This window comes from Somniosus microcephalus, chromosome 2 (assembly GCF_052327205.1).
Source record: "Somniosus microcephalus isolate GS21.2 chromosome 2, FLI_Smic_1.0, whole genome shotgun sequence".
NCBI classification, from domain to species: domain Eukaryota; kingdom Metazoa; phylum Chordata; class Chondrichthyes; order Squaliformes; family Somniosidae; genus Somniosus; species Somniosus microcephalus.
In genome coordinates this window covers 114,019,127-114,044,234 of record NC_140988.1, presented here as the reverse complement: position 1 = coordinate 114,044,234, position 25,108 = coordinate 114,019,127, and the positions used below count along the sequence as shown (strand labels likewise).

At 45.1% G+C, this 25,108-nt stretch overlaps 1 long non-coding RNA gene across 1 annotated transcript; it reads left to right on the top strand.

Annotated features, from left to right (window-relative positions):
* Positions 1-18: 18 nt before the first annotated feature.
* Positions 19-24,070, top strand: LOC147122902 (uncharacterized). Its single transcript, XR_015072373.1, has 3 exons — positions 19-106; positions 3,298-3,379; positions 22,120-24,070. It is a non-coding gene; the product is annotated as an uncharacterized LOC147122902 (long non-coding RNA).
* The last annotated feature ends 1,038 nt before the right edge of the window (positions 24,071-25,108 follow it).

Genomic DNA, 25,108 nt, shown 5'->3' with positions numbered 1-25,108 from the left:
CTATTTGCTGGTACGTTAGCACCGTGCTTGTGGCGTATCCGAGTAGAAACGTGCCCATTTCCCTCTGAGATTAGACCGTCCACAAGGAGATTACTCTGCTATCAAGGTACGTACTGACGTCACTCCATCAATCCTCAAATGACCCTGCAACCTGGCGATTAAATGCCCTTAAATAGACTGCCCGTTACCATTTGGGCTCCAATTATAACTTTCCAATATACTTTAAATTGCACTGTTTTGCTTCGTCCCGGCGTCGTCGACTGGCCTCAGCTATCCGTCAGTCGGTTTTATGCATTGATTTCGCACACTTGTAATTTTATGAAGGCACTGCGGTTGCTAATCCCAGAGTGTTTCTAGGGATCGGTGCTTAGTTGCGCGTCCTTCCTGTTGTTGCCAAATTGATTTTCTGACATTCGACGACCCCTAGTGAGCGCAAAAGGTTGCCAGCAATCTCCCTGAAGACAGATCCCATTGTCAGGGATTTCTTAGAGCCTGCAGACCTGGTACACCCCCCTTCTGTTTGCACACTTGTTCTTACTAAATAGATTGACATGCAGTAAGTTAAAACAAAGACATAGAACACCTTTGTTTGGCTTTAAGATGAAAATATGGCAAAACAAATACATAAAAACTAAGGGGAATAATGAGAACATTCAGTTCATGAGATTAGCGACATGTAAAGTGAACTGCTGACACGGTTTCTTACATTCACGATGATTTACACTGTAAAATGGTGCAGCTGTGTGAAACCAGAGCACAGCATATTTAAAATAGTTAGCTAATAAGATACATGATGAAGATTACTGGTTTAAGACAATCTTGCATTTACTTAGTACCTTATCCCATCTCGGAAATGTCTCAAACCACTTTACAAAGAATGAACTGCTTTAAAGCACACTGACCTTGTTATGTAGGCAAATGTGACAGCCATTTTATTTCAGAAAGATTCCCCCAAAATAGCAATGAACATGGCAGGAAAAGGCCATCTGGTCCATCAAGCCTGCCCCACACAGTTATGATGCCTGAAGCATCGTGATTAGATATTCCATACCCACCAGTAGCCATGCAATCTCCTACGAGGGGCAAGATATATAAAAACTCAAGGCCAATTAGGAGAAAAATGGGAAATTCCTCTCCAACTCCATTAGGCGATCAAAAATAATCCAGGAGACCACGTTGACCATCTTTATATTACCTGGTATTTCACCTGCCTTTTATAAGATATGCTCATCACCCCAGCCACAAACGGGTCCAGCTCTCTTGAAGGTGTGCAGAGACTCAGCACTTACTACAGGAGCTGGGAAATTGTTACACGGGTAATATTTGAACATGTTCTAAGGCATCTTTCAATGGCCTTATACAGTCTTTAATGGTCCTCTGACTCTTAATGTAGATAAAAAAAGCTTTTACCAAAAGCTACCACAATTGTCTAGTATCTGTTTCTCCATTAATCGCTTAGCTGCTCTGATAACTGCTTTTGTTTCCTTAATATGTGTTTCTATTCTCCTGTAAGTTATATTCTCTTCATCTGTAAAACTATTTTTGCTTATGTTTAATTTGTCGTTGCACATAAAAAAGAAAGACTTGCATTTATAAAACATCTTTCACAACCTCAGGATGTCCCAATGCGCTTTACAGCCAATGAAGTACTTTTGAAGTGTAGACACTGTTGTGATGTAGGAAACACAGCAGCCAATTTGTGCACAACAAGCTCCCACAAACAGCAATGTGATAATGACCAGATAATCTGGTTTTGATATGTTGATTGAGGGATAAATATTGGCCAGGACACTGGGGCTAACTCCTCTGCTCTTCGAAATAGTGCCATGGGATCTTTTACATCCACCTGTGAGAGCAGACAGGGCCTCGGTTTAATGTCTCATTGGCACCTCTGACAGTGCAGCACTCCCTCAGCTGGAATTTCAGCCTAGATTTTGTTGTGCTCAAATTTCTGGAGTGGGACTCGAACCCACAACTTCCTGACTCCAAGGTGAGACTGCTGAGCCACAGCTGACACATATCTAGTTAACTATTTTGTTTTTGTTTTGCCACGTTCCCTTTTTTAACTCTTGAGACATACATGGCTTCTTTTTATTTTTGAATGGTTTTACAGACTACCCATTTCAACTCAACACTAATTTCCCTGCCTAATACGGTTGCCCCATCAATGTTTTCCAAATATTCAGCCATTTTTGTAAAATTAGCCCTCTTGGAATCAGCATTAAATGTCAGTAGCTTTTGCTTGGTTAATAAGATTAAATCTAAATGATATTGTCATCACTGTTGCCCAAGTGTTCCTCAACATGGAGGTCTGATACAGCACTAGGGTTACTGCTAAAAACAGATAGAGAATTTGACTAACCCTAGACTCATCACTAGCATGCTGTGTTAGAAAACAATCACTAATGATATCAACAAATGCTTCAGTTAATCTGCCTTCTTCACTAGATGGTTCACTATCTAATGCTTGGAAATTGGAAATCTCCCATAAAATGGACAAAACCCAATTTGGATGCTTTAGAAATTTGTGACCAGTAAATGACTAGTTGATCTGTTGCTGGCAATGTTTTCCAGGAAACCAGAACTACCTGCTGTTCTTTGAATAAGGCATAAGGTCTCAGTTTAACATCTCGTACAAAGGACAGCCCTCCCTCAGTACTGCACTGAAGTGTCAGTCTAGATTATGTGCCCAAATCCAAGAGTGAGGTTTGAACCCACAACCTTCTGACTCAAGTCAAAGTGCTACCAACTAGACAAGCTGACACTTAGAGGATAATTTTATGACATTACAGTACTGATGGGGAGCCTTGCTTGCTGAGAATGCATATCGGAAATTCCACTGGTGTTGTGGATGATTTTCTGACCAAATTTTCTGGAAAATTATGTGCAGCACTGCCAGAATTTTCGACATGTGCTCTCTGTGGGGAGGCTCCCCGCCAGAAACACAAGTCAAAAATGTACCCCTTTAATGAAAAGTAAACAAAGAATTAAGATTAGAATAGGTAATCCATGATCCACAAAGCTTAAGTGAGTTAGATAATTTGTCTTTCAGTATACAATCACCATTATCTAAGTAATTTGTCACATTTTGATTTCATACTGTGTAGTTGAATAGAGAATACACACCTTACACAACAAACTATAAATTGGCACTAGCCCTCCAAAACTTAAGCACTCCAGGTACAAATGAGTCCTGCCAACTGTAACATCAATGGTTTACTTTCTGATACATGCTTCCCAACATGTATTCAGTTTATACAATGCACATGTAAAGTATATTTTTTAATTCTCCTGCAGATTTCTCCTCTTACCCTTCCAGTCCTGCAATGGGCAGTTCACACCAGAATGTGGTTCGATACTTGAAGACCATCATTCATATGTGAGTATGGACAGTGATTGTTAATGGGCTATCTGACTGTGGGGGGCCATTGCATGTTACCCCCAATCCTGTCCTCATTTGGCGTCCAGGCACACACTTCCAGCATGGATCACTGGAGAGTGATCAGGAGTGGGTACCCTGGGCAGATTGTTAAAATCTTCCTAGCCTTAGGATACTGAAGCCAATTGTAGCATCGATACAGGCACTCAGGCTAAGGTCACAGGCTCAAGATGGTGATTTTTCTTCTTAATTCTCAGCAGCTCACAAGACTCTTACACGCGGTAATCCTGCTGTGGGGTGCACAAATGTTGGCTCCAGTAGAGAGAAAGCTGTTTTAATGATGTGGTTCTGCAAGTGCTGATAACCAGAGTAATGGAGCGATGTATTTTTGGTGTGGACAGCCCCCGTCATGCAAAGAAGGACCTGAGAGGAGGTCTGAAAAAAAAAAGTGCTCAACTTAAAGAGAAGCACAAAAGCAGGCATGAATATTACAATAAATTTATGGTACAGGACACATATGCTTACAAGAGAAAGTTGTAGCTATAATAAATATATACAAGAAACACTGCAATAGCACAGAAATATTAGCAGGGATGTGACATGTAAGGTATTAGAAGTGAAAAGCAGGGTTATAAGGCAAATTGCATTATACATGTCATGGTGGGGGAGGGAATATAGTGCAGGAAGGAATTTCCAAGGGCTAAATTAGCATGTCTCAATTCCCCCTGCTCTTATATTTAAAGGCAAACTGTCGTTAAATAGGAAGGCACAGCATGACACAGGTAGTGGATTCTCAAACCCTAAGAAACTCACTTCATATGAGGAAGCAACAAATGATTTGTTAGTAAGAGAGACTTTGTAAGGAATTTAATTGTTGGAGGAGAGAACATAATTAGTGTTAAGTATCATATTGAAATCAAATATTCTGTGATTTACATGATATGTTGCATGGAGTGTCCATACACTGATTGTACACACAGAACAAAAAAGTACCCAAATACGTGTGCTTTGGTACTCATAATGTGCCATCTGCTTCCTTCAAAGAGCAAGGGGATTCCAGTGAACCACCAGCCACACTTAAGAAGCATTACACAATTGAGAATTACCTGTCCTTGGAGCAGACACCAGCACGGAAAAGTAGCTAGTGATGTTGCTGAGGAAGTGTAGGATTAAGTATTGAAAATTGGTAAAGAAGGGTTAGAAAATCCTGTTGCTCCTAATTGGTGTGCAGTGAGCCCTGCTGAAACTTGTGTGTGTTGGATAAGAACAGAATCAGGTTCAACTGTGTTATCACCATGTCACTAACAGCAAAGCTTGGGAGCAAAGCACTGGAGAGGTACCACCAATGCTGCCTCTGCAAGATCCTGCAAATCCAATGGCAGGATAGGTGCACCAACGTCAGTGTTCTCGCTCAGGCCAACATCCCCAGCATCGAAGCTTTGACCACGCTCGATAAGCTCCGATGGATGGGTCACATCGTCCGCATGCCCGATACGAGACTCCCAAAACAAGCGCTCTACTCGGAGCGACGTAGCAAGAGAGCCCCAGGTGGGCAGAGGAAATGCTTCAAGGACACCCTCAAAGCCTCCTTGGAAAAGTGTAACATCCCCACTGACACCTGGGAATCCCTGGCCCAAGACCATTCAAAGTGGAGGAGAAGCATCCGGGAAGGCGCCAAACACCTCGAGTCTCTTCGCTGGGAGCAAGTGGAAGCCAAGCGCAAACAGTGGAAGGAGCGCACGTCAACTCAAGCACCCCACCCACCCGCCCTTCAACCACCATCTGCCCCACCTGTGACAGAGACTGTAGGTACTGCACTGGACTCATCAGTTACCTGAGAACTCATTTTTAATGTGGAAGCAAGTCATCCTCGGTTCCGAGGGACTGCCTAAGAAGAGAAGAAGAAGAGCAGCTATTGTCTGGGATCATATGTGAAGAAAGGATACTTGAGAAATGTCCAAGTGCTACTTTCGCTCATTTAACTTTATGCTAACATGACTCACCACCTTTATGAAAGGAGGGGAGAAAATTGGACAAAAATGAGATTTCTACTTCTTCCCCCTTAGTTTTTTCCTTTGTATCTCACTGCCTAAACGTGCTGACTATTCCTCAGGGCACTAAGGTCAATTTTAGTATCCTGCCATCACCCCAGCTGATCGCAGCTAATTCAGCACAGACCAGGGATTAAATCGAAAATCTTCCTGCTCTGTATGGCTTAGTTACAACCAGTGCCTTTATCTAACAGGCAGAAGGGTTTTGCCTTCCTTTAACTAGATAGTTGAACAGGTTAACTGGCCTCTCGGTGGTTCCCAGTTGTAGTGTTGCTATTATTTAGCTGATACAAGGTGGGCATCGCCACCCAGTGACGTGAAATCCTATCTAGATAGCTGACAAATGTGCATCTTAGTTATGATTGAACTGTGTCATAGACAGGTTCGGAAAACCCCAATAAATAATCATTGTTTTTTAAAATTTGTTAACAGGCCAACAGAGGTTTCAAGATACTAAACCTGAAATAAAGCCTCTAGCCTCTTATCCTGTGTGTCCAGTTATGCTTTGCTATTCATGGTTTCATTTTGGAATCCTGCTAATGCACAAACGTCGATTACCAAAGCAGTGTTTAAAATCTCTAAAAATGCAATCGGTAATAACTGCTTGCAATGGTTGTCTCTAACGACAGTGATCATTTTCAACAAACTGCTGAAGGCACTGACATGTTCGGGGGTTGTTATAAATGCACTGACTGCTCTTTGTGCCTCAACCAAGTGACAATTCTTTGTTTATGAACCTCGACAGTGAGTGCCAACAGACTATTCAACTATGGGGGAGCATCACAACTAAACTGGTCCTATGTCTCCTCATACAATATGCACACATATGCCTATACCAGAAGGGGGTCACTGAATAGCAACCACAAGGGAATCTTGACTGATTTTTACCCTGCCTAACCTGGTATACTAACAGCAATCCAGTAGCTAAGTCAGAACGCAAGCTACGCCTAGTCACCAATCATTTCATCTTGTGGGCAAGAGTTACAAAAATAAATATTTCCAAAGCAAAATGCTGTGGGTGCTGGAAATCTGAAATAAAAACAGAAAATGCTGGAAATACTCAGCAGGTCAGGCAGCATCTATGGAGAGAGAAACAAAATTAATGGTTCCGGTCGTTGACCTTTCATCAGAACTGGCAAGGGTTAGAAATGTACCAAGTGTTAAGCAAGTACAGAGGCAGGGAATCGGGGAGGCGGGAGGAGGGGAGGGGAGGAAAGAACAAAAGGGAAGGTCTGTGATAGGGTGAAAGGCAGGAGAGATTAAATGACAAAAGGGATAATGGGGCAGGGCAAAAGGGGCTGGTAATGGGACAAGTAAAGAAACAAAAGATGGGTCTAGAGGAGGTGTAAATGGCAACAGCAGAACCATTACCAGCACCTGCTGTCCGAAAAAATGGGACCAGCGGTTATGATCTGAAATTGTTGAACTCCGTGTTGAGTCCGGAAGAATGTAAAGTGCCCTATCGAAAGATGAGGTGCTGTTCCTCGAGTTTCCGTTGAGCTTCATTGGAGCAGTGTAGGAGGCCGAGAACAGAGAGGTCAGAGTGGGAGTTGGGTGGAGAATTAAAATGGCAAGCAACTGGAAGCTTGGGGTCATGCTGCAAACTGAACGGCGGTGTTCAGCAAAGCGATCACCCAATCTGCGTTTGGTCTCCCCAATGTAGAGGAGACCGCATCGTGCGCAGCAAATACAGTATACTAAATTGAAAGAAGTACAAATGAATATGTGTTTGGCAACAGGATTCCTGGATTAGCTACTGTATCTAATATAATGGGAAATTTTTTAATTAAATATTTTTGGTATCTTTAAATTTGGAAACACTAGTCTCTTTCCCACCCTACAGAGTTCTAGTGTAACAGTTGCTTTGCTGAAGGAAAAATCTATCAGATGTTTAAGTCACAACTCATCCATGGGTAGGAAGAGGGATGAGGTCCTGCAGCAAGAATTTAGGGAGCTAGGTAGCAGATTAAAGAGTAGGACCTCAAAGGTTGTAATCTCTGGATTACTCCCGGTGCCACGTGCTAGTGAGTATAGGAATAGGAGGATAGAGCAGATGAATGCATGGCTAAAGAGTTGGTGCAGGAGGGAGGGCTTTAGTTTCCTGGATCACTGGGCCTGCTTCTGGGGAAGGTGGGACTTGTACAATTCGGACGGGTTGCACCTGAACCAGAGCGGGACAAATATCCTTGCGGGGAGGTTTGCTGGCACTGTTCGGGGGGGTTTAAACTAAAACGGCAGGGGGTTGGGAACCTGAGCAGGGAGACAGGGGAAATGAAAACAGGGATAAAAGCAAAAGATAGGAAGGAGTAAAACAAAAGTGGCAGTCAGAGAAATCAACAGTTTAAATCAAACATGGCCACAATAAATAATAATTCTAATAGGTCTAAGAGTGTTAAAAAAACAAGCCTGAAGGCTTTGTGTCTTAATGCGAGGAGCATTTGTAATAAGGTGGATGAATTGGCTGTGCAAATAGAGGTAAACGAATATGATTTGGTTGGGATTACGGAAACGCGGCTCAAGGATGGCCAAGACTGGGAACTCAACATCCCGGGGTATTCGATATTCAGGAAAGTTAGGCAAAAAGGAAAGGGAGGTGGGGTAGCATTACTGGTTAAAGAAGGGATTAACACAACTGTAATGAAGGATATTAGCTCTGATGATGTGGAATCTGTATGGGTAGAACTGAGAAATACCAAGGGGAAAAAAACATTAGTGGGAGTGGTATATAGACCTCCAAACAGTAAAGTGGAAGTTGGGGATGGCATTAAAAGGGAAATTAAAGAAGCGTGCAATAAGGGCACAGCAGTCATCATGGGTGACTTTAATCTACATATAGATTGGGCCAACCAAATTAGTAACAATACTGTGGAGGAGGAATTCCTGGAGTGTTTACGGGATGGCTTCCTGGACCAATATGTCAAGGAACCAACCAGAGATCAGGCCATCTTAGACTGGGTATTATGTAACGAGAAAGGATTAATTAGCAATCTTGTTGTACGAGGCCCCTTGGGTCGGAACGATCATAATATGATCGAATTCTTCATTAAGATGGAGAATGAAGTATTTGACTCAGAGACTAGGGTCCTGAATTTAAATAAAGGAAACTACGATGGTCTGAGGAGCGAGTTGGGTAGGATTGATTGGGGAATGGCACTCAAAGGGTTGATGGTGGATAGGCAATGGCAAACATTCAAAGACCGAATGGATGAGCTACAGAATTTGTTCATCCCAGTTTGGCATAAAAATAAAACAAAAAAGGTGACTCAACCGTGGCTAACAAGGGAAGTTAGGGATAGCATAAGATCCAAGGAGAGGACATATAAATTGGCTTGAAAAAGCAATAATCCTGAGGATTGGGAGCAGTTTAGGAGTCAACAAAGGAGGACAAAGGGATTAATTAAGAAAGGGAAAATAGAATATGAGAGAAAGCTTGCAGGGGACATAACAACTGACTGTAAAAGCTTTTATAGATATGTGAAGAGAAAAAGATTGGTGAAGTCAAGCGTAGGTCCCTTACAGTCAGAATCAGGGGAATTTATAATGGGAAACAAGGAAATGGCAGACCAACTAAATACATACTTCGGTTCTGTCTTCACAAAGGAGGACACAAATAACCTCCCAGAGATGCCGAGGAACATAGGGTCTAATGAGAGGGAGGAACTGAAAGAAATCAGTATCTGTAGGGAAATGGTGTTAGGAAAATTGATGGGACTGAAGGCCGATAAATCCCCAGGGCCTGATGGTCTACATCCCAGGGTATTTAAGGAAGTGGCCCTAGAGATAGTAGATGCATTGCTGGTCATCTTCCAGAACTCGATAGACTCTGGAACAGTACCCATGGATTGGAGGGTAGCTAATGTTACCCCACTATTCAAAAAGGGTGGTAGAGAAGAAGTGGGGAATGATAGACCGGTAAGCCTGACATCAGTAGTGGGGAAAATGCTAGAGTCTATTATAAAAGATGTAACAGCAGAGCACTTGGAAAGCAGTGACAGGATCGGACAAAGTCAACATGGATTTACAAAAGGTAAATCATGCTTGACTAATCTACTGGAATTTTTTGAGGATGTAACTGGTAAAATAGATAAGGGAGAACCAGTGGATGTGGTGTATTCGGACTTTCAGAAGGCTTTCGGTAAGGTCCCACATAAGAGATTAGCGCGCAAAATTAAGGCACAAGGGATTGGGGGGCAAGGTATTGACTTGGTTAGAGAACTGGTTGGCGGACAGAAAGCAAAGAGTTGGAATAAACGGGTCGTTTTCCGAGTGGCAGGCAGTGACTAGTGGGGTACCGCAAGGATCGGTCCTAGGACCACAGCTGTTCACAATATATATTAATGATCTGGATGAGGGAATTGGATATAATATCTCCAAATTTGCAGACGACACAAAGCTGGGTGGGAGGGTAAGCTGTGAGGAGGATGTCGTGAAACTCCAGTACGATTTGGACAGGTTGGGTGATTGGGCAGAAACATGGCAAATGCACTAAAATGTGTATAAATGTGAGGTTATCCACTTTGGTGGCAAAAACAGGAAGGCAGATTATTATTTGAATGGCAATAGATTGGGAGAAGGGGAAGTGCAAAGAGACCTGGGTGTTATTGTGCACCAGTCGCTGAAGGTAAGCATGCAGGTGCAGCAGGCGGTTAAGAAGGCAAATGGTATGTTGGCCTTCGTAGCAAGAGGGTTCGAGTACAGGAACAAGGATGTCTTGCTACAGTTGTACAGGGCCTTGGTGAGACCGCACCTTGAGTATTGTGTGCAGTTTTGGTCACCTTACCTGAGGAAGGACGTTCTTGCCATGGAGGGAGTGCAGCGAAGATTCACCAGGCTGATACCTGGGATGGCAGGAATGACGTATGTGGAGAGATTGTGTCGATTGGGCTTATACTCACTGGAGTTTAGAAGTTTGAGAGGGGATCTCATCGAAACCTATAAAATTCTGTCAGGTCTGGACAGACTAGATGCAGAAAGGATGTTTCTGATGGCCGGGGAGTCCAGAACCAGGGGCCATAGTCAAAGGATAAGAGGTAAGCCATTTAGGACAGAAATGAGGAGGAATTTCTTCACCCAGAGAGTGGTGAACCTGTGGAATTCTCTGCCACAGAGGGCGGTGGAGGCTAGTTCATTAAATATATTCAAGAAAGAGTTGGATATGTTTCTTGAGGCTAAAGGGATCAAGGGATATGGGGAGAAGGCAGGGACTGGGTACTGAATTTGGATGATCAGCCATGATCTCATTGAATGGCGGAGCAGGCTCGAAGGGCCGAATGGCCTACTCCTGCTCCTATCTTCTATGTTTCTATGCTAAAAGTTACTACAGTATTAACAAAGTAAACTGTTAGTAAATTTGTTATATAAACTGCATGCTACAAATTGGATCAGAATATAACACTAGCATTAAACAAATATAAATAACCTAATAGTGTCTTATAATGTTATTTATGCTTATTTAATAAAAAGCTGATTTAAATTTATTTCCCTCTTTAGTTCACTGTGATATGCATCATTCACTGTCAGAAAAGGCAAGTCAGCTCCTTCCAGGTTTTTGTGTCTCTTTCTTTCCTGCATATTGCTAGGAGCTGTGGAATACTGGTCCATGCTAATTTGCCTGACATTTCCTTTCTCCTGTGGGGAAGCACTTCACCTCTACTCTGTGTTACCCTAAACAGTCAAGATCCCCATCTTATCACGGAATAGCATTGTGTGTTTTGTGCTGTGTCACTGCACTGCTGGGTGTTTCATTGTTTAACAATTCAGGATGCTCTGTTTTCCTTCTTGTAGCGCAGATTAGCTATCCAGATAATTAAAAGATACAGCTAAGGAAATGTGCTCGATGAAATAATACACCACCAACTGGTATAGGATTGCAAAAACAGATTAGGATTGATTTTAACTCTCTGCCTTGTGGGAACAGGGCGCTTGCGGCCAAAAGATTGCAATGCTGCACTTAACATCCTCATCTCGCTGTGATCCCGCCACTGCCATTTTGCTTAGGGCCTTCATTAGGCCAACCCAGGTGCCCATCTGAAGCAGGCGGGAGGCTCACTAAAATATTGAAATTGGGGTCCTACAATGCTAAAAGCGGAAGTAGTGCGCAGTGCTAGACCCGCCTGGTACAACGGGGTGGTGCATGTATTAAACAGCAATTGGATGTATTACTTAAAGGGGAAGTCAGACCAAGTTTTTCCATTGAAATTCACCGATTTTCACTTTTCTTCTGCTTCCAAACCTCCAAGAAGCTCAGGGCTCAAGATGGGAGTTGTCTTGGCCACTCAACCATGGAAGAGGAGCAACAGCAGCAGGTCAGGAAACCTCAAAGAATGGCAGCTGGGGCTTTGAGGAGATCACACACAAGGAGGGCTACTCACAGTCATCCTTACCCTGCTATAGGCCCAGAGTCAGTTACCTCCTCTTTTCCAAGGAGCAGTACATCCAGAGAGGTTGTTACAGAACTGAGCAGGCTCTTACAACAAGACCTGCAATCCACTCTCTCAGCTGGTCATGCTTTTTGTCTGTAGCCGTTAAAGTTACTACGGCCCTTAATTTTTTCATCAGGCTGCAGCAGATGACAACAGTCACATTAGTCAGTCTGCAGTCCATGCCTGCACCAGTGCCCTCTGATCACTGATGGCCTCTTTACCAAAGCCAGTGATTTTATAACATGGACTGCAGTGGTCAGTAGGAAAGAGCTGTAGGATTTGCTGCCATAGTGGCTTCAGCATGGATGGTGGCAGGCTGCTGATGCTCAGATGAGGGCTCTCGAGAAGCTTGTGGTTGACGACCTCTAACAGTTTGGGCCTCAGTGGGCTTGGCTGTAAAGTGCAGTACCTTGACGGGTGATTTTAACTCTACTCACTCAGCAGAAACCTGGTGGGTGGGCAGTTAAAATTGCCCTGGCTCGCCATGATCACAACATCTGCAATTTTAACCTGCTCTCCTGAGCAGGCAGCAAGGACACGTGCCCAGAGCCAACAGGGTCCTTGTTTACATATGCATGTTGTGGCCCGATGTCATCAACAACAACAACAATAAATGGTATTTATATAGCGCCTTTAACGTAGTAAAATGTCCCAAGGTGTTGAGACCCGACTGTAATTTTAAGTCAGGCCTGAGCGGTAAATTCACCTGGTGTTAAAATCAGGACCTTGGTTGCTGCCAGGGCAGTCTGGCCTAGCTGGCTTCCTGGCACCATGGTGAGCATTAATGAAAGGGTTGGTGAGAGAATAGATGTGCTGTCATTTTGAGAGAGGACAACATGCGCTGCTCGCATTCGCCACTGACATTCCCATGGGGCTGTGGCTCATCACTCCCACTGATCTGGGGGAGCTTGGGCTGTAGGAGATCAGTGACATTGGCTGGAATTTTTTGGGGGGGGTCCGGGTGCACGTTTGGTGGTGGGTCGGCTGGGAAAATCTTTTTTTTTTACTCGAGTAGGGAACCCGCTGTCAACCCGCCTCCACGCTAGTCTCCCAGATGTCGGGTCTGTCATCGCAGAACAGACCCGACACCAAGCAGCGGGGGAGAAAATGTCGATCATTAGCTGGATTGTTAACATAGAAAACATTGACGATAGGAGCAGCAGTAGGCCATTTGGCCCCTCGAGCCTGTGCCGTCATTTAATGAGATCATGGCTGATCATCCAAATTCAGTACCCTGTCCCTGCTTTCTCCCCATATCCCTTGATCCCTTTAGCCTTAAGAAATATATCTAACTCCGTCTTGAATATATTTAATGAATTGGCCTCAACTGCCTTGTGTGGTAGAGAATTCCACAGGTTCACCACTCTCTGGGTGAAGAAATTCCTCCTCATCTCAGTCCTAAATGGCTTACCCCTTATCCTTAGACTGTGACCCCTGGTTCTGGACTCCCCCGCCATCGGGAACATCCTTCCTGCATCTAGTCTGTCTAGTCCTGTTAGAATTTTATAAGTTTCAATGAGATCCCCTCTCATTCTTCTAAACTCTAGCGAATATAAACCAAATCGACCCAATCTCTCCTCATAAGTCATTCCTGCCATCCCAGGTATCAGCCTGGTGAATCTTCACTGCACTCTCTCCATGGCAAGAACATCCTTCCTCAGATAAGGCGACCAAAACTGCACACAATACATAAGGGCCTAGAAATTCAGTGCCCTTAGCACCGATTTTGCGGTGCTAGAGGGCCTAGCGCTGCAATTGGCGCCGGTTCCTAAATTGCCTGGGGCCCTTCCGCGGCGGTAGACCGGTAGCGCTGCGCCGGCACCGATGACGTCATCGGTGTGCGCAGCGTCCCGGTTGCCGTGGTAACCCGGCCCCAAGCCGAAATTCAGTTGCGGCCGCCTCGCCAGTGGCAGCCGCAACTAAGACTCCGGCAAACGAGTGTTGCCGGAGTCTGCGCCGGCGCTTTAAGGAGGCGCGGCGGCCGGCCGCTTTCCCGCCGGCCGCCTGCCCGCAGCTCCCTCCCCGGGCTTCTCCCCCCCCCCCCCCGCCACAACAGATGCAAGCCCGGCACTTGTCCGAGGTGCCGGGCTCATTTTTGAGGAGATTTGCGCGGGCCGCGGCCGGGTGCAGGCAGCTCCTCCTTAACGGAAGGAGGAGGCCTGCACTTCCCGAGCCTGCCGCACCACAGCGGGCGCCGCAGCGCCGGAATAGCGCCGCAATGCAGCGCGTTGCGCCAGTTTTCAGGCGCTAAAACCCTTCAGTAGCGCCGGCAGCTGTTTGGGCGCGGCGCTACTGAATTTTTGGCACACGCAAAGGGACTTAGCGCCGGCGCTAACTTCCAGCGCTAAAGCCCTGGCGCAGCGCAAACTCAATTTCTAGGCCAAGGTGTGGTCTCACCAAGGCCCTGTACAACTGCAGCAAGACATCCTTGCTCCTGTACTCGAATCCTCTCGCTATGTAGGCCAACATACCATTTGCCTTCTTAACCGCCTGCTGCACCTGCATGCTTACCTTCAGTGACTGGTGCACAAGGACATCCAGGTCTCATTGCACTTCCCCTTTTCCCAATCTATTGCCATTCAGATAATAATCTATCTTCCTGTTTTTGCCACCAAAGTGGATAACCTCGCATTTATCCACATTATACTGCATTTGCCATGCATCTGCCCATTCACCCAAACTGTCCAAATCATACTGGAGTTTCTCTGCATCCTCCTCACAGCACACACGCCCACCCAGCTTTGTGTCATCTGCAAACTTGGAGATATTACATCTAGTTCTTTCATCGAGATCATTTATATATATATTGTGAATAGCTGGGGTCCTAGCACCGATCCCTGCAGTACCCCACTAGTCACTGCCTGCCACTCAGAAAAAGACCCATTTATTCCAACTCTTTGCTTCCTGTCTGCCAACCAGTTTTCTATCCAAGACAGTACCTTACCCCCAATCCCATGTGCTTTAATTTTGCACGTTGATCTCTTATGCGGGATCTTATCGAAAGCCTTCTGAAAGTCCAAATATACCACATCTACTGGTTCTCCCTTATCTATTCTACCGGTTACATCCTCAAAAAATTCCAGTAGATTAGTCAAGCATGATTTACCTTTTGTAAATCCATGTTGACTTTGTCCGATCCTGTCACTGTTTTCCAAGTGCTCTGTTATTACATCTTTTATAATGGACTCTAGCATTTTCCCCACTACCGATGTCAGGCTTACCGGTCTATAATTCCTCATTTTCTCTCTACCACCTTTTTTAAATAGTGGGGTAACATTAGCTATCCTCCAATCCATGGGAACTGTTCCAGAGTCTACAGAATTTTGGAAGATGACCAGCAATGCATCTACTATTTCTAGGGCCACTTCCTTAAGTACCCTAGGGTGTAGATTATCAGGTCCTGGGGATTTATCGGTCTTCAATCCCATCAATTTCCCTAACACCATTTCCCTACAAATACTGATTTCATTCAATTCCTCCCTCTCATTAGACCCTATGTTCCCCAACACCTCTGGGAGGTTATTTGTGTCCTCCTTTGTGAAGACAGAACAAAAGTATGTATTTAATTGGTCCTCCATTTCTTTGTTCCCCATTATAAATTTCCCTGATTCTGACTGCAAGGAACCTACGCTTGACTTCACCAATCTTTTTCTCTTCACATATCTATCGAAGCTTTTACAGTCAGTTAAGAGGCAATTAAGTATTATTTTAAGCTTACCTTTAGAATTTTAGAGTTTGGCAATGACTTCCTCGCTGCTCAGGATCACATCAGGTAAGGAGGTTGGGTATTGTGTCAGCATGGGATGATTTCTAAACTTGACAGCCGCAAATGGTCTATAAAAGCTCCCATTTCATAGGTAATAACAACAGAAAACGCTGGAAAAACTCAGCAGGCCAGGCAGCATCCGTGGAGAGAGAAACAGAGACAACGTTTCGGGTCGAAGCGTTGACTCTGTTTCTCTCTCCACGGATGTTGCCTGGCCTGCTGAGTTTTTCCAGCGTTTTCTGTTGCTATTTCGGATTTCCAGCATCCGCATTATTTTGCTATCCCATTTCATAGGTGTTCACTTTCCAAGGTTAGAAGCTGTGGCTTACTGCATTCGGAAGACAGATTGAGCTTTATTCAGCTTGCAAATGTTTGGAGCAAACTCTCTATCCAATGTCACTTCATTGGAACAACCTCTCTCACCATTGACAGATCGCTTCTGTCATCTCAACCTCACCTGCCATCTATTCCAGCAGCATCGGTGCCCTTGAAAAAATGTCACCTTGGTCCTCTGAATCCCACCAGCATCACCGGGCACACCAGCAGCACCAACAACAACACCAACCTTCTCCGCATTCAGCTGGTGCTGCACAGGACAGAGGGCATCAGCACTCGACCACATTGCTGCCTGGTACACCAGGGATAGCCTCACCATGGCCACATTTACTTCACTTGATGCTGTACACCCTGGCTGCCACATGATGCGCCAGGTTAACACCACCCCACACCAACACCATAAAGCATCCCTACAATGCCTATGCCATTCGTTACTGCATTACTTTGTTACTCATCGTCATTGTGAGGGGTACCATTATGTCTCGCCATTCACGAAGCCACTTCCAAAGGTGCACACAAATCTGACCAAGAACGCAGCAGGATGAGATTGAGTGTGGCTTTGCAGTAACATTTCGTGATCAACTGAGGTCACTGAAAGGTTTGCGCACTGCAGCCTGGTCCTCCTGACGACATCCCTGCTTCGCCTTCCCATGTAATGTGCAGCCTGGCTGTGTTGATCTCCTGGGGAGGTGTCTTCCGCCCATTGGAAAGGAGTAGAACCACCCTGTGTGCTGTGACTCCCTCCATAAGCATATGGAGGGAGCCATGGGAGAGCCTGGGTGCAGCCATGCACCTTTGTGCAGTGCTTGTCAGTGTTTGCAGCACCTCAATGCTGTAGAACACTGACAGCACAAATGTCAAAAACAATTTGCGCATGGGCCCTTTAAGGAAACCGGCTGATGATGCGTCATCAAGTGATGTCATCAGACCCGCTTCCTTCAATTGGCCGGGAAACGTGCTGGGCAGGCTTAACAAGCCCAGTCAACGTAAAATTCTTTTCACAGAACAGGATGGCTGCACCCCGCCACCGACCCTGGCCACACCAGACCCTCCTCAGAAGTTGAAATTGCAGCCATTGTTTCAGCCCCTATCCCTGCGTTTCCCAAGTCTTTCAATGGTGATGGAGCTCAGAGCCAGAATGGCACCTGTTTGAACTTGAATGAAAGCTGTAAGAATGGGTGACACAGGCTCCTGATGTTAGGGCCCAGCTGCAGCATCCATAGAGGTGATCACATGCTTCATGGCAGAGTGCAAAGTGCTGATGCCTTACAACAGAACGCCACAATCTAGAAGTGGATTCATCCATAATTTCAGACATGGTGTGGCAACTCCCAGGCAGGATTTCCAATATCTCATAAAATTGCAGGTATGTAGAGGGAAGTTTTCTTTTGAAAACTGGGCCTCTAAAGTAGGTTCTCAGCAGCGCAAAGAACTGAGCTTGCCCTCCAGCAAGCCATCTCCTAGACTGTACTTTCCATTTGCCTCTGCTCCTGCTCACTTGTGCTCTGTGATCCACCAGGTCAGACCCCTCTAACTCGCTAGCTATACCACCCTGGGTGCTGATTTCTGTGCTGGTGCTTGGGAGGAATAGAGCAAGTGCTAGTGCTTCATCTGTAAAGTTGTTCCCCTCCAGGTCTTGTTTTGCTGGTCCCAGGTCTTCACATGGATCTAGAAAAAGAAGAGAGGGGCAAGGGTCAGCAAAGCATGGAAAGGCTAGGCAGTAGCAGATGATTGGCTGCACTATGCAGCACCAGGTTGACACACATTGTCTGAATGTTTGATTGCTTGAAGAAAGAGGAAAGTTGTAAGTAATGCATGGACACTCCCCTGAGCATGGCCTCCAGCCTCGCTGTGACCAATGCTGTGGTGTGGCCTAGTCTAATGCAGAGATACAATGGCCCTGAAAATACACTAGCCCAATTTGGCAGCATAACTGCAATGGCATGGGCGTTGGTGATCCCCAGCTGACCCCTCCAGGGTATGTGGGGTCAGGTCAGGATCGCCTAATTTGCACTGAAGTGGCAGGACCCACCCCCACACCACCATGGGTGTTTCTTGGAATTCCACCAGAGGAGGGGGGGTTGGGAAAGTGGCCCAAGTCAGCTGCACTTTACATCATCATGCAAAATGTTTCTTTCTTGCCCAATTGACCCCCTTTAATAACAATAAACATAACAACAATTTGCATTTATATAGTGCCTTGAACGTAGTAAAACGTCCCAAGGCACTTCACAGGAGTGATTAACAAACAAGGTACAAAATGAGATATTAGGACAGGTAACCAAAAGCTTGGTCAAAGACATAGGGCTAGAAATGCACTTTGGGCCCGCCAGCTGGCTAGCGCCCAGAAGTTAGCGCCGCGCGCGGAGCCAGTTGCGCCCGTCGGAAATTCAGTTTCTGCGCCCCAAGTCGAAACCGGCCGCTATTCCAGGGTGTGCCCGCCCCCCCTTGGGGCGCTGAAACTGAATTTCGGCGCGCTAGGTGCCGCAGCGCCACCCGCTGCGGAGCGGCAGGCTGCGGTACTGCAGGCCTTCCTCCTTCTCTTAAGGGGGAGGTGCCTGCAATGGGGAGATCGCCGCTTGATAGTGCCGGCAAATGAGCCCGGCACCACGGAGAAGTGCCGGGCTCCCGGAAAACAGCCGGCAAAGCCGGGGGGGGGGGAGGTGGAGGAGGCCGGGGAAGGAGGTGCGGGCAGGTGGCCGCCGAAAAAGCGGCCGGCCGCACCTCCGCCTTAACTCGCCCCACTAAGGCTGCAGGACGGCCCCGTCTTCACATCGTTGTTTGCGGCCGCTGCGGAAGAGGCGGCCGCAACTAAATATGGGGGTCGGGCCGGTAGCGGGGCAGAACCGGGGCACTGCGCACACCGATGACGTCATCGGTGTCGGCGCAGCGCTACCGGCTACCGCCGCCATTACTGCAGCGCTGAATATCAGCGCAAACTCCTCAAGTGGCGCAGAAGCCCTCTTTGGGCGGTAACTGGGTGCAAAGCCCACTGAATTTCTAGGCCCTAGGTTTTAAAGAGTGTCTTAAAGGAGGAGAGGGAGGTAGAGAGGCGGAGAGGTTTAGGGACGGAATGCCAGAGCTAAGGGCCTCAGCAACAGAAGGCATGGCCACCAATGGTGGAGCAATTAAAATAGGGGATGCGCAAGGTGCCAGAATTGGAGGAGCGCAGAGATCTCGGAGGGTTGTGGGGCTGGAGGAGGTTACACAGATAGGGAGGGGTGAGGACATGGAGGGATAGGAATTTAAAAATCGAGGCATTGCCGGACTGGGAGCCAATGTAAGTTGGTGAACACAGGGGTGATGGGTGAACAGGACTTGGTGCGAGTTTGGATACAGGCAGCAGAGTTTTGGATGAGCTCAAATTTACGGAGGGTGCAAGGTGGGAAGCCGGCCAGGAGAGCAGTGGGATAGTCATGTCTGGAGTAACAAAGGCATGGAGGAGGGTTTCAGCAGCAGATGAGCTGAGGCAGGGGTGGAGACGGGCGATGTTATGGATGTGGAAGTAGGCGGTCTTGGTGATAGAGAGGATATAGAATTGAAAGCTCAACTCCGGGTCAACTAGGACGGTGAGGTTACGAACAGTCTGGTTCAATCTCAGACAATGGAGTTTCTTCTCATCCAATACTGGCTGTCAGACAAGCAGTGTGACAAATTAAGGGGGCTCATAATAATCATGATTCCAGCATAACGGTGGAGGACTCCAGATCAGGACCCAGGTCTGGAATCTCAGGTGGGTCCCACTTACACCTCTCAAATGACCAGCCTCTGTCCAATCCAAACAAGCAGGAGGGATTGCAGACGTGGGAAGGAACCTCCAGGACAGGAGTTCTCATGGTCCCAGCTTGAGATGCAGGCTGAGGACAGAATTAATGACCACTATGCCAAGAGGAGGCAGGCGCACTGGTTGCTTCAGTTGCAGAAGTGGGACTCACCTAGAGTTCCAGGCCTGAGTCATGGCCTGGACCCCGGAAAAGTAGACAAATATTTTTGGAAATTTTTCATCCCCCGCTTACAAAGGGATAGTTTAGCTTACTTTTATGGGGGTGGTGGGGGGAGTACAAATTAATATGCACTGCACCCATTTTTTGGGCGTATAGCATGCGCAAAGCGTATCAGTTGAGCAGTGGGATGGCCTGCACCCAATCTGCGCAGGCATTGGTCCCACTTTTAATTCATGGAGCCCATTTTTAGGCTTTCTGGGTGGACACCTGAAATAGGCGTTAGGACATTGAATATGTTAATGGGAGGCCGAGTGCCTGTTGAAGGCTCCTTTTACAAATTTAGTTATCAATGAATGGAGCAGATGTCAGGCCTGCCCTGCACAGGATTCTTCAGCGGCTCCCATGGCCAGCATCGAAAGGTAAGTTTAAAAACTTTGCTTCCGACTCCACAGGTGTTGCGATTTCCCCCAAAGCCTGCTCCATCCCCCACTACCAGGACTTGACCGAGTTCTGCTGCCGCTGAGGCAAGTGGTTCTAATTTTTTTTCCTGATCAGGCGAGCTGCTTATGGCGGCGCGTCCAACACCGGCAGCTCGCCCCGAGTATGCAGATGAGACCCGAGAACCAATTTCTATCGATCCTCGGGCCTCTTGAACTGAGCATTCATTGCTTGCACAGCACCATGTCAGCACAGAAGGGGGCCATTCGGCCCATTGTGCCTGTGCCAGCCCTTTGTAGAGCTATCCAGTTAGCCCTACGCGCCTGCTCTTTCCCCATAGTCCTGTAACTTTTTTCCTTCCAAGTATTTATCCAATTCTCTTTTGAAAGTTACTATTGAATCTGCTTCCACCACCCTTTCAGGCTGTGCATTCCAGATCATAACAATTCGCTGTGTAAAAAAAATGTTTCCTCATGTCGCCTCTGGTTCTTTTGCCAATTGCCTTAAATCTGTGTCCTCTGGTTACTGACCTTTTCTTAACTGAAAACAGTTTCTCCTTATTTACTCTATCAAAACTGGTCATGATTTTGAACACCTCTATCAAATCTCTTAACCTTCTCTTCTCTAAGGAGTACAATCCCAGCTTCCCCAGTCTCTCCACATAAGGAAAGCCCCTCATCCCTGGTACCATTCTAGTAAATTTTTTCTGCACCCTCTCCAAGGCCTTGACATCCTTCCTAAAGTGTGGTGGCCAGAATTGAATGCAATACTCCATCTAACCAGTGTTTTATAAAGATTTAGCATAACTTCCTTGCTTTTGTATGCAATTCCTCTATTAATAAAGCCAAGGATACCATATGTTTTTTTAACAGCCTTCTCAACTTGTCCTGCCACCTTCAAAGATTTGAGTACATACCCCCCAGGTTTCTCTTTTATTGCAACCGCTTTAAAATTGTACAATTTATTCATATTGCCTCTTCTCATTCCTGCTACCAAAATGGATCACCTCACACTTCTCTGCATTAAATTTAATCTGCCATGTGTCTGCCCATTTCACAAGTCTGTCGATGTCCTCCTGAATTCTGTTAATATCCTCATTGTATACTACATTTCCAGGTTTCATGTCATCTGCAAATTTTGAAATTATGCCATGTATACCCAAGTCCAGGTCATTAACATATATATCAAAAAGAGCATTGATCCTTATACCAACCGCTGTGGGAACCCCACTGTATACCTTCCTCCAGTCTGAAAAACAACCATTCACCACTACTCTCTGCTTTCTGTCCGTTAGCCAATTTTGTATCCATGCTGCCACTGTCCTTTTTAATCCCATGGGCTTTAATTTTGCTAACTAGTCTATTATGTGGCACTTTGTCAAATGCCTTTTGAAAGTCGATATACACAACATCAACCGCACCACCCTCATCAACACTCTTCCTTACTTCATCAAAGAACTCGATCAAGTTAGTCAAACACGATTTGCCTTTTTAACAAGTCCGTGATAACTTTCATTTATTAGCCCATACTTTTCCAAATGCCAATTAATTTTGTAGTGAGGGAGTGCTGCATTGTCAGAGGCGTCGTCTTTCACGTAAGACATTAAACCGAAGCCTCACTTCCTTGTTCAGATGGGTGTACCAGATCACAGGGCTCTATTCAAAGGAAATTAGGGAGTTCTCCTGGTGTTCTGGCCAATGTTTATCCATCTATCAATACAGGTAATTTAACTCAATGCTGTTTGAGAACTGCCGAAACATTAACTCTGTTTCTCTCTCCACAGATGCTGCCTGACCTGCTAAGTGTTTCCAGCACTTTCTGTTTTTTGAATCTACTCTACTGTTTGTTTGATGCGGAGTATAAGCAGGAAGATTTAGACACTCGGCCTGGGGCATCCATGTTTTTTTTGTCACCTTTGATTTTAGTGTCTGTGCTTTTCTTGTTTATTTTAGCATCATCACAGAAAGCAGGACTCTGGTTTGTGTTTCTAACATCTGAAGACAATCCACACCAGTGGATCTCACAAAGTCAAAAACAACAGCATCACAGCCTTTATAACACAAATTTGCCACTAATTTCAACAGTTTTGTACTATGGATGGGGTATTATTTCCAACAGTGTAAGATAATAGAATCAGCAATTAGTTATGCTGACAAGCATTGTATAATGGAGTACAAGTCAACTCGTCAAGCAGATTTAGTAAGTTTTAATAAAAGATAGGTGCAGTTGTAAATGGATTTCAAAAGACTCTCTGTGATTAATACATACAGCATTAATGTTTTATATTTACAAACAAGTTGATAGATTTTTCCTTTCCTTTCTTGATCTCTAAGAATGATGTGGAATTATGAAGCTGGTGCAATCATGCAGATCCCTGGAACTAATTCCATTTAAGTTGCATTTCTGCGAGCAGTCAAATAAAACTTATTAGACAACAAATTGATTAGTCAGCAAATCTGTACTCCCAGGGTTCAATAATAAATTATTGGCTCAGCATTTTAAAAGTCTGTTATTCTATCTTGGCAGGCTCATTCAGTCAGTTGCAATTGCATACATATTTACTCTGGCACAGAGCCAGTGTAGGTGTCAGAGCCCCTGCTGAATTGCAAATGCTGCATCATTATTGTTAAAGAATAGGTTAATGGAGGTTTTTGTTGTGTATTAAATAGGTTACACAATGCTCTTTCTTCACCTCTGCCATTATCCCATGGAATTTGTTACCCAGTTTCATTGCTGACTCAGATATATTCTCAGAATTTACCTTGCATAGACAGAAACACAATCTGTTCTCCCAGTCTTGTGTTTTCATGCTTCTATTTCTAAAGCCATTGATTCTTTTTAAGTTACTGCAAAAGTATACTGCACTTTTCAACGTATATTTATATCAGTCATTTCTATTTGATAATACTGTATGTATATATTTTTGTATTTCAATTAATTCATTTTATTTATTGCAATCATTGTTGTACTTAATTCATTCCTAAGCAGCAATTTTAAAGGATGCCCTTTGATTTAATGTTGGTTCACTACTGGATTCATCCTGTACAATCTTTCTCTGGCTAACTTGAAACCTACTAAATGTGGCTAAGTAATTCAGTTTTGCTTCTCTGTCTCTTTCGTGTGGTTGCAACTCATTCGGTTCCATGGATAGCAATAACACTCGGGTACCTTATCCAAGTGCCCAGTGTGAGATTAGATAGTAAATGTCAGTAGAGGACCATCGAAGTTGAGCCTAATTTTGTTGTACACCCTTACAGCAAAGATTACTACATATGAGTCAAGAGCAGGAACTTTGACCCAATGCTTTCCTTGATAGTTCAAGGGCTTCAAGACAAATTAGGATACAATTAATGCTGCTGCAGCTGTAACCGGCTAATTCAGCACAGACCAGAGATTGAACCTCAGAGCGTCCTGGTCTAAGTGGCTCTGTACCACACTGCATGGCTCATTTACCCACTGAGTATCTGGAAGGGTATGTTTTATTCTCCTTACTAGCCCTCCCTCCTCCTTTCCTGAAGGCGTTGATTTCTTGCACATGTATATATGGACAAGAGTCATGCACACTCTGCTACCTTGCCCAAATGGCCTTTATTCACGTCCAATCCTTGACAATGAGTGTCAATGTGTTATTGATCCATGTGGGGCATAATCGCCAAGCGTGATCCACATATGCACACTTTCCAACAGTAGTTGCTGGATAATGATCAGCACTGAAATCCCTGGCCAATTTTTCCCACCCTTATAATAATAATAATTAATCAACTTTATTGTCATTGTTAGTGCACAAGTGCAGTACAATGAAATGTAGGCTTGCGGCTCCCGAGAGTGTACATTTAGATTAAGACATTTAAACATTCAACATACATTTGGCTTGTAATACATTACATAAACATAATAAAGTGCATTGGCAGATGTGCAGGCTTTAGAGTTTATTTGTGGAGTTCAGTAGGATGACAGCCCTGGGAAAGAAGCTGTTCCTAAATCTGGTCGTTCGGGTGCGAATGCATCTGTAGCGTCTCCCAGATGGCAGGAGGGCGAACAGACTGTGGCTGGGGTGGGTAGGGTCTTTGATGATGGTCCGTGACCTCCGTAAACAGCGTTTCTGGTATATGTGCTCTATGGTCGGTAGCCGGTGGCATTGAAAGACCCTTACCACAATCAACCAGACTGGGCATTGAACCTGGGACCATTCTGGTCTCTATGGCTCAGCTACTCATTAGATAAACTCACTGAGCTATTGGGAGCGCCCAAGGAGCATCCTTAACTAATATAAAAACAGAAAATGCTGGAAATACTCAGCAGGTCAGGCAGCATCTGTGGAGAGAGAAACAGAGTTAACGTTTCAGGTCAATGATCTTTCATTAGAACATTGACTCTGTTTCTCTCTCCACAGATGCTGCCTAATCTGCTGAGTATTTCCAGCATTTTCTGTTTTTATTTCAGATTTACACAATCCACAGTATTTTGCTTTTGTTTGAGTATCCTTAACTACTGTACCTTGGACAAATACACCATTTGCACTTAAGTGGCTTTATAAATTTTTGTTTTATTGGGTTAATAGCTGGATAGAATCTAAAATAGCCAGTTTGACAAAAATGAATGAGGGTTTGCTATATTTGTAGCCTTATTTTCTAATCTGTACTTTTGCTAAATTTTATGTTCATTAAGAGAGGGATGTCGGTACTGGGAATGGAGCACATTTCCCCCCAGTGCTGGCAGAGTCAGCTTCCAGTGGCATTACAGTAAGTTCCTTTCATTGCATTAACTCAGAG